Source organism: Peromyscus leucopus, chromosome 1, assembly GCF_004664715.2.
Source record: "Peromyscus leucopus breed LL Stock chromosome 1, UCI_PerLeu_2.1, whole genome shotgun sequence".
Taxonomy (NCBI): domain Eukaryota; kingdom Metazoa; phylum Chordata; class Mammalia; order Rodentia; family Cricetidae; genus Peromyscus; species Peromyscus leucopus.
Window position 1 is genome coordinate 145,902,428 of NC_051063.1, and position 16,155 is coordinate 145,918,582.

The following is a 16,155-nucleotide window of genomic DNA, read 5'->3' on the forward strand; positions in this document are numbered from 1 at the left end:
GTTAGGAGGATAGAAGGAGAAGAGCATAGAAGGGAGTGGAAAGATTATTACGAGCCAGAGAACCAGGAAGTTGGCTGTCAGAAAGCTCCACCCATGACATCTTAATAATATGGTTGCTTAAACAAGACTTGAACAGTTGATACGACAGCGTAAAAGGGGGGAAATTTATGGGGCCCTACCCCACAGGAAATTAAAAACTGCCCAGAGAGTGAGAATTAATCTTCCTGAGAGATGAGCCCATTACGTGGTTATCTAATCCCAAGTAGTCAGCCCTGAAAAATACTCATACAAGCAATACTAAATGGACTTATCAGGTTATATCAGTTATTTGCACATATGTATGTAGCAATCATAATTAATGAATAAGAGGCCATGAATTTGAAAGGAATTTGGGGGGCACGAGAATGGTTGTATTTATAGTTTTTGAGGTTATAATGTAATTACATCATTTCTTCATTCCTTTCCTCCCTCCCACATACCATTCCTTTTGCTCTAATTCAAATTCATGGTCTCTTTTTCTTTCTTTAATGGTTGTGTGTGTGTGTGTGTGTGTGTGTGTGTGTGTGTGTGTGTGTGTGTGTGTGTGTTTGTGTGCACGCATGTTTGAATTCCTAAATATTTAAATACAATCTGTTCAGTCTCTATAATGTTACTTGTATCTATGTTTTCAGGGCTGACCATTTGGTATTGAATAACCAAATGGTGTACTCTTTCTTTTCTTGGGAAGACTATTTCTCACATGCAGCATTCCTTAATCGCTATCATTCTTTGCTTAGGGTTGAGGCTTCATGAACTTTCTTCTTCCATGTTATCATGTCTATTGTTGTCCTTGTTCAGCTTAGGTTTAGGTAGCCATGCTGGTGAAACTTCATGGATGTAGCTTCTTGGCCTTTTTAGGAGACACAATCTTATAGCAAACTTCCTGTTCTTCTGGCTCTTACAATCTTTCTGTCCCCTCTTTCACTCAGCAGGACTTTTGCTGCAAAGCTTCCTTGATGAGTGCTGAGGTACACTTATCTGTGGGTATAAAGATAAATATTTAGAATGTAGCTAGAGATCATGGTGGTTTAGTAAAGTGACTATAGGTTCTCCTTCAAGATGTGTGACTTCATTAGCCTTGGATAGTTAGCTAGGTTTCTAGAACCAGACTTGGTTTTCCTCTTGTTGAGAGAGTCTTAAGTCCAATTAGAGAGCTGTTGGTTACCACCAAGGTATGTGTGCCACTACTTTACTCTTAGGGTTATCATGCCATGTTGGTTGTTGTGGTTCATAGGCATCATAGCTAGGTAAGACTATTGGTTTCTTCCCTTCTTTGGAACCTTGAATGGTGCTTTCAGGTCACATCCAGCATGGATCCTCTGGATTGTATGTACAAAGTGCATGGTATCTTCAGCATCAGTAACTAACCTTCCACCTCTTAGGGAAGCCCAAGGGCAACAGCAATAACCTATAACCTTTTGGGAGTCTCTTGGACAAATGTGACTAATGAGTCAAAAGAGGGCTTTTCATGCTGGTGTTGGGGTTTTTGTTAGATAGTCTGTGGGAAGCATTGTCAGTCCAGGTGGGGAAATTTCATTTAGACTATGTGTGAATATTATCTGACTTACATGTATTGTAAGTGTTTTTAGGTAGATAGTAACATTATTCCTTATGACTTTTTCAGATATCTTTACTGTTATTTTGCTTTCTTCCTTCTTTCTCTGTTTATCTTTCCCTTTTCTCACCCCCATACCTAAATAGAACCTATGTTTCCTCCATTTCCCACTTCAGATCACTTGTACCTGCTATTCCCCTTATTCTAGCCCTCCTCTCCTCCAGTAGTCCATTTTTACTTTTCTGATTTATGCGATTACTCCATACTATGTACTTACATTTGAAAATTTGAAAATTTGGAGTTACATGCCTCAGATAAGAGAGAATATGATATTTGTCTTAATGTGTCTGCATTACTTCCCTCAATATGTCTTTTTTTTGTTCTATCCATTTATCTGAAAAGTTCATCATTTCATTTTTCTTTACCACTAAGTAGTATTCAGTAGTGTATATATGTACCACATTTTTATTATGCATTTGTCAGTTGTTTACATTTCCTAGCTGTTGTGACTAGAACAACAGTGAACGTGGCTGAGCAAGTATCTATGGAGGAGGAATTGAAGTCCTTTGGGGATATGCCAAGGAATTGTATGGCTGGGTTATTTGATAGGTTAATTTTTTTGCTTTCTGAGAGTTTGCCACACTGATTTTCAAAGTGGCGTCAATAGTGTACAATCCCACCAACAGTGAATGAGGGTTCCTTAACCCCACACCTCCTCCAGTATTTGTTGTGGTTGTTTTGTTGATCTTTGCTATTTTAACTGGGGTATGATGAAATGTCAAAGTGGGTTTTGATTGATGTTTACTGTAGCAAGCAGTTTTGGACCTCCAGCCCCCAAATCATGACACAGAGACTTCTTATTAATTTTGAAAGCTCGGCCTATAGCCTAGGCTTGTTTCTAACTGGCTCTTATAACTAAAATTAACCCATTTCTATTCATCTACGTGCTGCCGTATGACTCATGGCTTTTACCACTCCTTTTGCATGTCTTGTTCCCTCTACGTTCAGCTGGTGACCCTACCTTTTTTCTTCCCTGAGCCCCTCTATACTCAAAAGTCCCGCCTAACCTCTTCCTGTTTAGCTATTGGCCATTCAGCTCTTTATTAAAGCAATCATAGTGACACATCTTCACACAGTGTAAAAAAGGAATATTCCACAGCAGTTACCTAATTGCTAGGGCAATGAACTCTGTTTACCAAGGCCCATTTTTTGAATGTTTTTTTTTCTTTGACTCTGTTTTTTTGAGTTCTTTATATATTCTGGATGTTAATCCTCTGTCAGATGTATAACTAGCCAAGATTCTATCCCATTCTGAGGCCTTTCTTCTCACTTAGTTTTTTTTTAACTATCCAGAAGTTTTTTTGGTTTTATGATGTCCCATATGTCAGTTGTTGGGATTAATTCTTGGAAGTTCTATTCAGAAAGTCCTTTGACACACCTATATACTGTAGGGTACTGCCAGTGTTTTCTTCTAGCAGCTTCAGTGTTTGAGGTTTCATATTTAGGTGTGATCCCTTTGGATTAGATTTTGTGCAAGATGATAAATATGGGTCAAATTTCATTCTTCTACATGTATATATGCAGTTTTCCCAGCACCATTTGTTAAAGATACTTTCTTTTATTTTCCAGTATGTTATTTTTGGCTCTTTGTCGAATATTAAGTGGCCAAAGTTACATATGTGTCAGTTTTCTATTTTGCTTCATTGGCCTACGCGCGTGCGCGCGCGCACGCGCGCCAGATCCTATTGTTCTTATTACTGTTGCTCTGTAATATAATCTTCAGGAATGATAATCCCTCCAGCATTGTTATTTTTTTGCCCAGGATTGTTCTGTCTATCTGGGGCCTTTTGTGGTTCTATATGAATCTTAGGATAGTTTTTCTATTTATGTGAAGAATGAGATGGGGGGTTTGATTGTGAACATTGAATTTGTAAATAGCTTTTGGTAGAATGGACATTTTCACAATATTAACTCCACCAATCCATGAACAAGGGATGTCTTTCCATTTTCTAATGTCTTTCTTTCCTCAGAGGTTTAAATTTTTCATTGTAAAAATCCTTCACCTCTTTGGTTAGGTTTATTCTTAGATGTTTTGTTTTCATTGAGGGTTCATGGAAGTATGCCTATGATCTCTTTTTCTATATGTTTGTTGGTGTTGTATAGAAAAGCCATTGATCTGTGAAGTTGATTGTTTATCCTGCCACATTGCAGAATTTGTTTGTTTTTAGAAGTTCTCTGGTAGAATTTTGGTGAACTCTAATGTATAATATCATATCTGCAAATGAAGATAGTTTGACTTTCTTATATAGCCCTGTCTTTCTTGTTCCTGATTTCAGTGGTATTGCTTCAAGTCTTTCTTCCATATATAATGATGTGGGCCTTGGGTTTCTCACATATAGCATTTATTATGTTGAGATATGTTCCCTCTAGTCCTGTTCTCTTTCAGACTTTTATCATGAAGGCTTGTTGGATTTGTCAAAAGATTTTTCTGAATCTATAGATAAGTCATGTGATTTTTGTCTTTAAGTCCGTTTATGTGGTATATTACATTTATTGACCTGTCTGTTTTGAACCATCCCTGTAACTTTGTTATAAAGTCAGCTAAGTCATGATGGATAATCTTTTACTGTATGTCTGTATCATTGAACTTTTTTGAATTTATGTTCATCAGGGATATTGGTCTGTAGGGTTTTGTTGTTGTAGTTTTACCTGATTTTTGTATTAAAATAATACTGGCTTCATAGAAGGAATCAGGCAGTACTACTGTTTTTACTTTTTGACTAGTTTAAGATGGATTGACTGTAGATCCTTTTAAAGTCTGGTAGACTTTTGTTGTGAATCCGTCTGGTTCTGCACTTTTTAGGTGTAAGGCTTTTTTTATTACTTCAGTCTTCTCACTTGCTATAGGTCTGTTAAGGTTGTTGTTGATGATGTTTTCTTTAATTTTGGTGGTTTGGCTGACTTTAGAAATTCACCTTTTTTTTTTTTTTTTTTAGTTTTTTCAACTTAATGCAATACAGGTTTTTATATTATCCCCTTACAATATTCTGAATTTCTTTGGTGTCTATTGTAATGCTTCCCTGTTTATTTCTGATTTTGTTAATTTGGGTCATCTTTCTTTTGGTTAGTTGGGCCAAGAGTCTGTTGATCTTGTTTATCTCCTTAAAGAATCAGCTCTTAGATTCATTGATTTGTGAGTGTCTGTGTGTATTTTTGTTGTTTCATTTGTTTCTATTTTATTAATTTCTGCTGTGATTTTTAGTAGTTCTTGCAGTTGACTTCATTTGGATTTGGTTCTTATTTTTCCAGATTTTTGAGATATGCATCCTTACATCATTTATTTGTGCTGTTTCCAGCATTTTAGTCTAGGCGTTTAGAACTATACAGTACCTCATAGGACTGCTTTCACTGTGTCTTAGAGGTTTTGTTGTATTGTGTTTTCATTTAGTCCCAGGAATTGTTTTTTTTTTTCTAATTTGACCCATTCTGTAATGAGTTGTTCAATCTCCATGAGTTTATGTTTTCACTAGAGATTTATTTGCTGTGAATTTTCAGTTTTATTGTATTATGATCATATAGGTTACAAAGAGTTATTGCATCTTTCTGAATTTGCAGAGATAGGTTTTGTGGCCCAGGATGAGATCTGTTGTAGAGAAACTTCCTTGTGCTGCTGTGTAGAATATATATTCTTCAGAGAAATCCTGTCTCAAAAAAACAAACATACAAACAAACAAACAAACTATATATTCTTTGGTGTTTGAGGGAAATATTCTATAGATGACTTTTGACTATCAGATGTGTAGGCTGTCAGTTAGTTCTGATGTCTCACTGCTTTCTTTTCCAGAAGACCTATCTACTGGAGAAAGTGGGGTATTTAATTTTTGTACTCTTTATTAATGGGTTGATGTTAATTTGTGCATTTAATTCCAGTAGTACATTTTAAATGGAATTGGACGCTCCTGAGTTTGGTGTATGTATATTTAGGACAGTAATGTTTTCTTGGTTAACTGTTCCCTTGATTAGAATGAGTGCTATTGTTGATCACTTCTGATTCATTTTAGTTTGAAGTTTATTTTATCAGATATTAGGATAGTGATACCTGCTTGTTTCTTGGTTCCATTTCATTGGAGTACTTTTGTGCTTTGCTGAAGGAGATACAGTGATTTCATAGTATTTATTTCTAGTTTTTGTGTGTGAGGTTTATAACTTTTTACACATACAGGTTTTCTTCCAATTATTGAAGATAAATTATGAAATGTTTTCCATTTTATGTTTTCTGATTTCTATGGTATAGGTAAAGAAATATTATTAATACTCATTTTGGTTTGGGATCATAAATATTAATAACATTATACAATAAATAGATACAGTTTTTAATAGTAATACTTATATTTGGATTACATCACACCAAATATCTGAGAATTTTATTTTAGCCTCCATGATGCATATAATGCATTTACTTTCAACTTTCTTGTTAAAAAAGTTATTTTTCACTTAGAAATTGCCAAGATCTCTAGCTAGTTTAATGGTATTCTATGTTTGGAGCTAGTAGGATCTGGGTTTTCTCATTCACGGTGTGGTATGCTGTCTCAGTCAGCTAATGCATTGAAATTGTAACATGTTGTGAAGAAGCAGAGCCCGGAAACTGCACAAGGTGCTGAAGTAGAAGCGACAGTTTGATAACATTTAAAGTTGATTCTTAAAGACGCTTTTGCTCTCAGGATTTTTTTCTGTCATAATTGTAAAGGCAGCTATAGTTTTTGTTTGTAGTAATGTTTTCTCATCACAATAATTATATTAAATGAAAACACGGACAAAACTTCCCAGAAGTTACTAATTTCAGTTTCCTCGCTTATGTCATTTAGTATTTTATCTTTTATCCACAGAATTTTAGAAGCAAAACCAGAATTTTATTTTCTACAAACAAAAATATGTTCAGCCCTTTTAGTGGCTGTGATAGTTGATATATGGACAGGCCATCGCTGTGTGCTCTGTCCCTGCTTCCCCACAGCTCCACTGGTTACATGTATAGTGGCAGAAGCTCACTATACATGTGTCTCTTGCCACTTCCCTGTACTAAGTCCCTAAAGGAGACTTGAAATGGATTTGTAAAGGTAAGTTGAGAGTCCCATTTCTTACTGCCATGTTTGGGTGTTGAGTGTTGACCCAGTTGTTTACAAACTTCATGTCTGCAGCATAGTTTGAAGTTGTTACTATGTAACAGAAATAAATACTTTGTTCCAGGGGGTGGACTTCATTTTCTTTCCAGTTCATATTTTGTCTCATCAGTTTGCCCATATTCTAGAGACTCCAAATGTATAATTTTTAGCACTGTAGAATGAGTCTTAGATTGAGTTTCCCATTGATATTTCTACCTGTCCATGGCTGCCTCAAGTTTAATATGTTCAAAATGGGATCCTTAGGTTTTATTGAAGAAGTAGTGAATTATTAAAGATTTCCTCCTAATAAAAGGGTTCAGTTGTTGATTGTTTATATGTAATTGTTTTATTCCATAGTTTTAGTAGCTTTTGAAACATTTGGTATTTGATTGATTCACTAGAGTCACAAAAGTAGAGACTTGATTAGCTCAATTTGATACTCAGCCAAATTTAGTAATAAGATTTTACTTTATTTTTAAAATCTGTACAGTTAAAATATTTTAAAAATTTTGAGTTAGATTATTCTTTTTATTTTATGTATGAGTGTTTTGCCTGCCTGAATGTGTGTATGGCACATGCATGCTTGGTGCTTATGGAGATTTGAAGAAGGCACCAAGGGAATTGGAGTTAGGAATGTTTGTGAACCATTAGGTGCGTGGGAATCCAACCTTAGTCCTCTGCAAGAGCTACAAGTGCTCCTAACTACTGAGCCATCTCTCCAACCTTTAAATATTTATTTACTTAGCAAGCTTCCTTCACATAGTGGACATAATTATTCTTAAGATATTTCACTATTATCATGAATGCTCGATTCTGAGATATATCTTAAATGAGGAGAGTATATCTGAGTTGGCAATGTTTTTTTAAAAATATAATTCCTGAGTTTCAAAGACCCAGATAGTTTTCAGTTATCAAAAAGTTTAAAGTAGCCGGGCGTGGTGGCGCACGCCTTTAATCCCAGCACTCGGGAGGCAGAGCCAGGCGGATCTCTGTGAGTTCGAGGCCAGCCTGGGCTACCAAGTGAGTTCCAGGAAAGGAGCAAAGCTACACAGAGAAACCCTGTCTCGAAAAACCAAAAAAACAAAAAAAAAAAACAGAAAAAAGTTTAAAGTAATTTTTTCTGTGTTGCCTGAATACAATGATAAGACTTGAGATTTAATTAATTAGAGAGATTCTTCCTTCCACCTAAGAAAGATACAGTATTTACTTTGTATGAAAAATGTTTTTTTAAAGGATGATTCTAAATGTTATCTTTTTAATAAAACCTTTAGCTGTACTTTATAGAGAAATAAGTTATTTGATCCCAAAGAGCTGGTGGTTGTTAATCTTTATTTAGAATTAATGAAATTTGATTCTTGCAGTTATTTTAAAGTCATGTATTTACATCTTTGTTTTAGTATTTGTATGTTTTGAAATTAAGTAGATCTGTGTTTCCATATATCCATATCAAGAATGTTTTCATCTTCCCACACCTAAATTCTATACCTAATAAATGATAATTCCTTATTCACAAATTCTTCCTTCCCTCCAGTGCCTGGTAACAACCATCCAACCTTCTGCCTCTGTATGTGACTAGTCCTCCTGTGACTGACTTAGTTTCTTTAGCACCCATCTTCATTGTTGCTCCATATTATAATGCAGTATATAAAAGGATCCCTTTCCCCCCAAAGTTTTAAAGGACAAATAACTGTGTGTGTGTGCATTTCTGTGCATGTGTACCATATTTTATTTATTCATTCAAATACTTATGGACATTGGGTTGTTTTGCCATTGTTTTAAAAATTACTTGTTCATTTATTTGAGGGGGGGGAAGAGGGAGAGACAGACAGACAGACAGACAGACAGATAGACAGTGGGTTTGCACATGCCACACTGAGTGCATGGAAGTCTGAAGACAATGGCAGTCATTTCTCATCTTCTATCATGTGTGTACCAGGGATGAAACACAGGTCCTTGGGCTTGGTGGCAAGCCCCTTTATTCACTGAGCCATCTCGCTGGCCCTCTTTTTCTTTAGACTATTATAAATGCTACTCCCATGAACATTGGTATGCATATGTCAGTCTATACTTTAGATTCCTTAATTTACATATCTGGAAGTGAAATTGTTGGGTCAAATGGTAGTTTTTTTTTTTTTTAAGCATCTGTATACTTTAAGAAAACAAAACAAAGCAAAAAAACCCACAGCAGCTGCTGTGTTTTATATTTCCATAAATCAATGAGGGTCTCAGTTCTATAGGCATGTTAACATTTCCTTTTTATACTTGAAAAAAGTAATAGTGATTTTTGGCTTGGCAAGATGGTTGGGTGAGTAAAAGTACTTTCTACCAAGCCTAATGGCTTGAGTTTCATCCCTGGAGCCCACATGGTGGATCTTCACACTCAGTCGTGACACATGCGCTCCCCCTCCCCATAATAACATGTAAATAGTCATCTGAATGTATGTAGAGGGGGTTTTCATTGCCTAGTAATTAGTCATGTTGAGCCTTTTTTCATATGTTTACTGACCATTTACCCATCTTTTGAGAAATACTTGAGACAGGATTTTATTCTGTAATCAAAGCTGTCCTGGAACTCATTATGCATCCAAAACTGTCCTTCAACTTGTATTGTTATTCTGTCTTAGCTTCCCAAGAGCTGCAGGGATTTCATGAGCTCCCACTCTTAGCTTTCCTTTGCCCATAGTTGACTCACTCCTTTACTATGTGAGTTCCAGGGATTGAATTCGGGTCACCAGGCTGGTTGCAAATGTCTTTATCTACCAAGACATCTTGCCTGTCATATCTTTTGCCCATTTTTAAATTGGATGTTTTTGCTTTTGGATTTTAGGAATTCTTTATATATTTTGGATACTATTCCCATGTCATATATATAGTGTTTTATTCTTTTCTCTGGGTTGCTCTCTTATTCTTCTGCTAGTAGTGTTCATTGAGATGTATTTATTTATTTTGTATATATGTGTGTATGGTGTGCATGCATGTTTGTGTGTCACATTTGTGTGGGTGCACCTGTGCAGTGCATATGGAGGCCTGAGGTTCCTTGACATCTAGTGTCTTCTTTGGTGACTCTCTATATTGAGGCAGGGATCTGTTGCTGAATACAGAGCTTCCTCCTGTGCACTGACTCTAGGCTCCTGTCATGTCTCCCTAGCTTTGGGTAGATTTTGAGGATACAAACTCTGGTTCTTGTGGTTGGGTGGCAGGTGCTTTACTCATTAATATTAATCCTAGCCTCCATGCTTTTAATTTCAGTGAAGTCTTGTTTGTTGTTCTTTTAATTTGTTGTGGTTTTGGTGTTGTGACTAAGAAGTCACTGTCAGTCCAGTTTCTGGAAGCCTTTTCTGTTTTCAGTTTTAGCAGTTAGGTTTGGATTTCAATTTCAGATTGAAGTTTGAGTTGATGTTTGTATGTGGCATTAGGTAAGCATGCAGATGATTCTTCCTTGTGGGCATCTACTTTCTCAATTTGTTTGAAAGGATGTCCTTTGCTATTGAATGATCTTGGTATTTTTGTTAAGAGCCATCCATTTATTTTTATTTCTGGGCCTTCTATTCTATTCCATTAGTCTGCATGTCTTCCTCTGTGCTTATGCAACATTATTTCAATTTGTGACTTTAGTAAATTTTGAAATAATAAAAAGTGAGTCCTCCAGTTTCAGTGTTTTTCAAGATTACTTTTACTGATTGGATTCCTTTGAGGTTCAGTATAGATGCAGAGTGACTTTTTCAAATGCTACAAAAATATGAGGATTTTGATATAATTGCATTGTATTTATAGATTGCTTTGCCTAGTATTGACATCTTAATATGTAAAGTTTTACAGTCCATGAATAATACTTTTGACTAGTGTTTTAAAATTTTTAGTATATTAGTTTTTTATTTCTTTGATTAATATGCTTTATTTCACATTAAGTATGTAGAACTGTTTGGTATGTTGGTATTATATTCTGATACATTTCATGAAAAATGTTTTATAGCTCTCATTCTTTAAAGTATGGATCTTTTAGAAGTTTGATCCTTGTACACACACACACACACACACACACACACACACACACACACAGGTTTTGAGGTTAAATTTTTGTTGTACATGTCTGTCCTTTGATCTGATATATAATTAATCACTTGGCAAATTTTATATGTGATTATAAAGGAAGTATTTTCTGCAGTCTCATATACAGTGTTCTGTGTGTCACTGAGATTGTTGACCTGGTTGTGTCTCATTCATTTTCACCTGTTTGTTCCATGAGTTGCTAAGAATGCTCTGCTAAAATCTACTTACTACAACTGGTTTCAGACAGGCCTTTGGGGATTGCCTTTGTTTACAGTCAGATTTCTGTTTCTTACCTAGCTTATTTGGAAAGTCCATTTGTATAGACATAAAATTCAGTACAGTAGTAAAACTGTATGAGAAACTGTATCCTCAAAGCAGTTGGTAGAACATTGGACTCTGATGTAGACATTTTAAAGTTCCTGTACTGTAGGAAAAGAGAGTGTGTGTCTCTGATGTCGCTGGCAGGAAGGCATATTAAAAGCTTTTGAGCCATTGTCCACCGTGTGCATTTGTCTTGAGCATGTACCTGATTTCCTTTTTCTCTTTAGCCCTTAATTTTTCTTGAGCTTATGCAGTGTATAAAAATGTTGAAAAGTGCTTGGTTGTCAACAGGGAAAACACCAGAGAGAAAGTTACTGCACATTAAATTGTGTAGTAAGCATTTTACATCCTAACCAGGATAGTTTACTTCTATGAATGGGCATTTTTTATATTTCAGTTAAATTTTTAAAACAGAGGAATGATTGGAGAGCATGACTTAATGTACAACATCATTTCCTCACTTAAAAATAGCAAATAAGCTCTTGATTATAATTTTACATAGAATATCTTATTTTGGTTTTGTTTTTTCTTTTTTGAGTCAGCGTTTCTCTGTGTAGCCATGGCTACCCTGGAACTTGCTCTGTAGACCAGGCTGGCCTCTAACTCAGAGATCCATCTGCCTCTGCCTCCTGAGTGCTGGGATTAAAGGCATGTGCCACATATAATCAGATATAATGTTATATGTGATATTAGGTATTATAGCTTACTGGTAAAATGAACTTCAAAAAAAATTGCACAGGGCCGGAGAGATGGCTTGGAGGTTAAGAACACTAGCTGCTCTTGAAGAGAACTACGGTTTGAGTCCTACTACCCACAGATAGATGACAACTGTTTGTAACTCCAGCTCCTGGAAATCCAGTGCCTTCTTCTGGCCTCTGTGGGTATCAGACTCACAGGTGATGTACAGACATTCACACTGGAAAGACATTCACATATATAAAATCAAAACTATTTAGTAGTGATGGTGGTAGTGGTGTATATGTGTCTTGAGTGTGTATGTGTGCTATGGTGCACATAATGGTGGTCATGGGTCCACAGATAGAACTCGGGTGGACAGGCTTACATGCAAGCACCTTTACCTGCTGAGCCATTTCACTGACCTGAATAGACCTTTTTTGTAAATTGTCCCGTGTCTTTATCCCTGCGTATGTGTCTTTCCTGCCTTGAAGTTTGCCATAATAAACTATGGCATCAAACTTTGTTTGTGTTTACACAGTGTGTCTTTCTCTCTGCTTGTAGCCTCATGTTAAGTACCACCTCTGGAATTCTCAGAAAATGAAGTTTGTTTGTAAATGGGGTTCGGTTATCTTTTTTAATGAGAGGTTTAATGGGAAGTTATAATGTAAATACCCTTATACTTGGATTAAATGTGTCACCTCCTGTTTTCTGTTTCTATCCTCTTTTTTTGCCCTCTTTTGAATCATTAATCCATTTTCCGTCTTGTAACATTTTTAGCTACCCATACTTTTTATTGTTCTTCCAGTGGTTTACCCTAGAGATGGTGAAATGTACCCTTGACTTATTCAATTCAGTAAAGAGTTCCCTGTTTGCTCATCAATAAAATATTTGAAAGCACTTTAACTCCATTTGCTACCCTCCTGAAATAATATTATTTTGTGTCTTCTAATATTTTAAATCCTACAAAGTATTACTTACTGTTAACATTTTAGTTAGTATTTGTGTAGAATTGTTTATGTATTCTATTTCTTGTACTAAACTTTTTGTACTTATTCAAGTCATATCTGTTATCCATTTTTCCTCCTATTTAAAGAGATCCCTTTCAATATAATTTGAATGATGCTGTTTCTTATTCACCTAGAAATGTGTCTGTTTTGACCTTCATTTTTGGGGGTGGGGTGGGGAGCATATTTTTCTGAGATAACAGAGTTCTGGTTTGGTATTCTCTCTCCTACTTTGTAGCATTTTGCAACAAATCAGCGAAGTATGTATTTTATGCCTCTTTTGGAAATGTTTTCAAAAAGCATCTTTCCTTTCCTATAGGCTCTTTGTGTGTGGGGTTACACTGGTGGTCTTTCTCCTATGCTTGCTATCATGGTAGTTTGGAAAGTTCTTAGCTACCATGTTTTCAGATAATTTCTCCTCACTGTTTTTCCTTCCATTTTTCTAGCTCTACCTGGGTATTTCTGGACCGTTTTCCCATATGTTTCTCATTCTCATGGATTTTTTTAAAAAATATATATCATTTAGTCTAGATGGTTTCTTCTTGCTTATGCTCTGGCTTGTTGATTTTATACTTCTTCAATTTTATCTAGTCTGTTATCAAACCATTTCATAAGTTTTTTTCTTTTCAAAATTGTATTTTTTATCCTTCCATTTTTAATTCATTTAAAAGTAATTCTTAGAACACATTAACCGAAAATCTTCCTGATAGTGCTATTTTTTGATCTAATATAGGTAAGTTTCAACTCCACTTTAAAATTATTTTTGTCTTTTTAAAATTTCTAGTATTTTACATGAATTTGATGGTAATGTTGTGTTTGAGCCACGGTTTCCTTTTGCTACTGAACGGTAGCTATACTAATAGCTCTCACTAGTCCAGGTTTTCTTACTCTCCCGGGGTTGAAATGACTGTAGCTGTCCTTCCCATGTAGATGATGTTCTGTTTCTTGAGTAACTTTGTGTCCATGGGATAGACCTTTGGAGTCTTTCCAGGTGCCTGGTGTGCTTCCTAGGGCTGATCCCCCTGGGCAGGCCTGGAATCGAGTTTCTGCACTTCCATTTGTAGATGTGTTGGGAGCTCTGTTGGCTTTCTCAGTCTCCGTCAGTAGTTTTAGAATCCACTTCTGCCAGCAACAACAGTAGTAGAAAGACTGGTTTCTTCTAGATCTCAGACCTGCACATTATTATGTGTTGAAAGTTGCATATTGCCTTAAAACACTACTTTTTAGCTTTACTATTTTAGTTCTAAGAGGAAGGTTGACTTCCAGTGTCCTGTTTCACAACTGTGAGACAAAATACTTAGATACATAGTGGAATTCATAATTGTTCCAACTATAGAGATAATACATATGTGTATCTTGAGGTACTGGAAGATCTTGTATACTTCAGCAGTCACATCTCTGCAGTGAAGTGTGTGAATATTTATCTTGCCAGCACAGTGCACATTTTTTAATGGTAGGAATTAGAGTGTGATCTGTTAGGAAACATGATTTGGAATAAGTCCAGTTCCATTGATGTCCTAGTTGGCTTTCTGTTGCTGTGATAAACACCACGACCAAAAAGCAACCTAGAGAGGAAAGGGTTTATTTCAGCGTACAGTTTACATTTCATTGTCCAGGGAAGCCAGGCAGGGACATGAAGGCAAGAGCTGAATGAAGCAGAGACCAATGAGGGAGACTGCTTATTGACTTCTTCTCTGGTCTGTCCAGCCAGTTTTTTACAGCCTAGGCCTACCTACCCAGGCATGGCCTGCTTACAATGGGCATCAGTTAACATTAAGAAAATGTTCTTTGACATGCCCACAGGTTAATCTGATGGAGACTCTTCCTCAGTTGAGGTTCCCTCTTCCTAAGTGACTCTAAGGAAGTGTCCGCTGACAGAAAGTAATCAGCACGGTTGCTGATAGTGCAGATCTACCTGGGTTCCACATCTTTGAGTCCCTAAACCTTCCTTCTCTCTTGTTGCAGAGCCTGTGCATATAATGTTCTTTTGTATGTATATCTTCATATTCAGGTGAACGTCTTCTGACCTGCAAATCCAAGTTGGGTATCGGTCAGATAAATGACATTTTCAGTTTTGAATGGTATGGATTCATTTGTGTGATGGTTTAGTATCTTTTCGCCTTTGTGGACTCTGAACTTTGTGAGATGAGGAATCATGTATTACTGACACATACCCCTGTACCTTTTCTGTCTCTTCTTGTGTCTCTTGATCCATTGTGTCCTGCTCCCCCCCACTCTTGTTTTCTTTTTCCCTTTTCTGCTATACTTGGGATTATTGAACCTAGGGTCTCCAGCATGCTGGACCAGTGTTGTGCCTTAAAGCCCTAGCTCTATTGAGCATTTTATAAATACTCTTGATTTGATGTTTGGGAGTACATTTATTGTAAGTGAGTGATGAGTTAATAAGTTATCATTGTAGCAGATATTACAATTGTATAAATTAAAAAGTAAAATAATGAACATGGGAAGATCAGTAAGCAAGGATGTCCCGAGGAAAACCCATTGCTTTCAAGCAGATTTGCATTTAATCAGACCCTGAAATTGCATGATAGAGTTGAAAATTTGCTCTGGATTTCAATTTCGTGTTTAAATGGAATCTTTTTTTTTTTTTTTTTTTTTTTTTTAAGATTTTTATTTATTTATTTATTATGTATACAGCATGTATGACTGCAGGCCAGAAGAGGGCACCAGATCTCATTACAGGTGTTTGTGAGCCACCATGTGGTTGCTGGGAATTGAACTCAGGACCTCTGGAAGAACAGTCAGTGCTCTTAGCCTCTGAGCCATCTGTCCAGCCCTAAATGGAATCTTAACAGATGAAGGGGTATTCATTTAATGCTCAGAGAAATAGTATTTTATTTAAGTGTATAATAACACAAAGTTTATATAGTAGTATCTTCATAGACTGATGAATAGTATTAAAATTTGGCTGTAGGGTCAATTGATTTAGAAGAATTTATAAGGGCAAATTAGAACCACTCATATTAGCTATCTTTTGCATGAAGGTCATCCGGAGCAATAAAGAATATTGTGTGTTGCTGATGATAGAAGTTTCTAGAGTCTGACTTCCAGAAGTGTTAACTTAGTGTTTACCCCTTTACTAGGTGACTTTTGCCATGTTACTTAACTTTTTTTGTGTCTACGCATCCCTAGTCTCCATATTTAACAAAATAGGGATAATAAAGTCTTAAGTATAGAGAATCTAGATAAGAATGAATGAACGGAGATTTTTCCATACTTAGAAAAATACCTGGCATATACAAAAAGTTTCAGCAACATTGGCTATTGTTGTTGCTATTGTTATTATTATGTGCATTGTGAAAACTTTGAATACTGTAACTACATTTGC

The 16,155-nt window shown here is 36.0% G+C and overlaps 1 protein-coding gene across 8 annotated transcripts in view; it reads left to right on the plus strand.

Moving 5' to 3' along the window:
* Mef2a (myocyte enhancer factor 2A) overlaps positions 1–16,155 on the plus strand; it is a 126,792-nt gene that overhangs the window by 39,135 nt on the left and 71,502 nt on the right. The gene's annotated exons all lie outside the window — the stretch shown is intronic.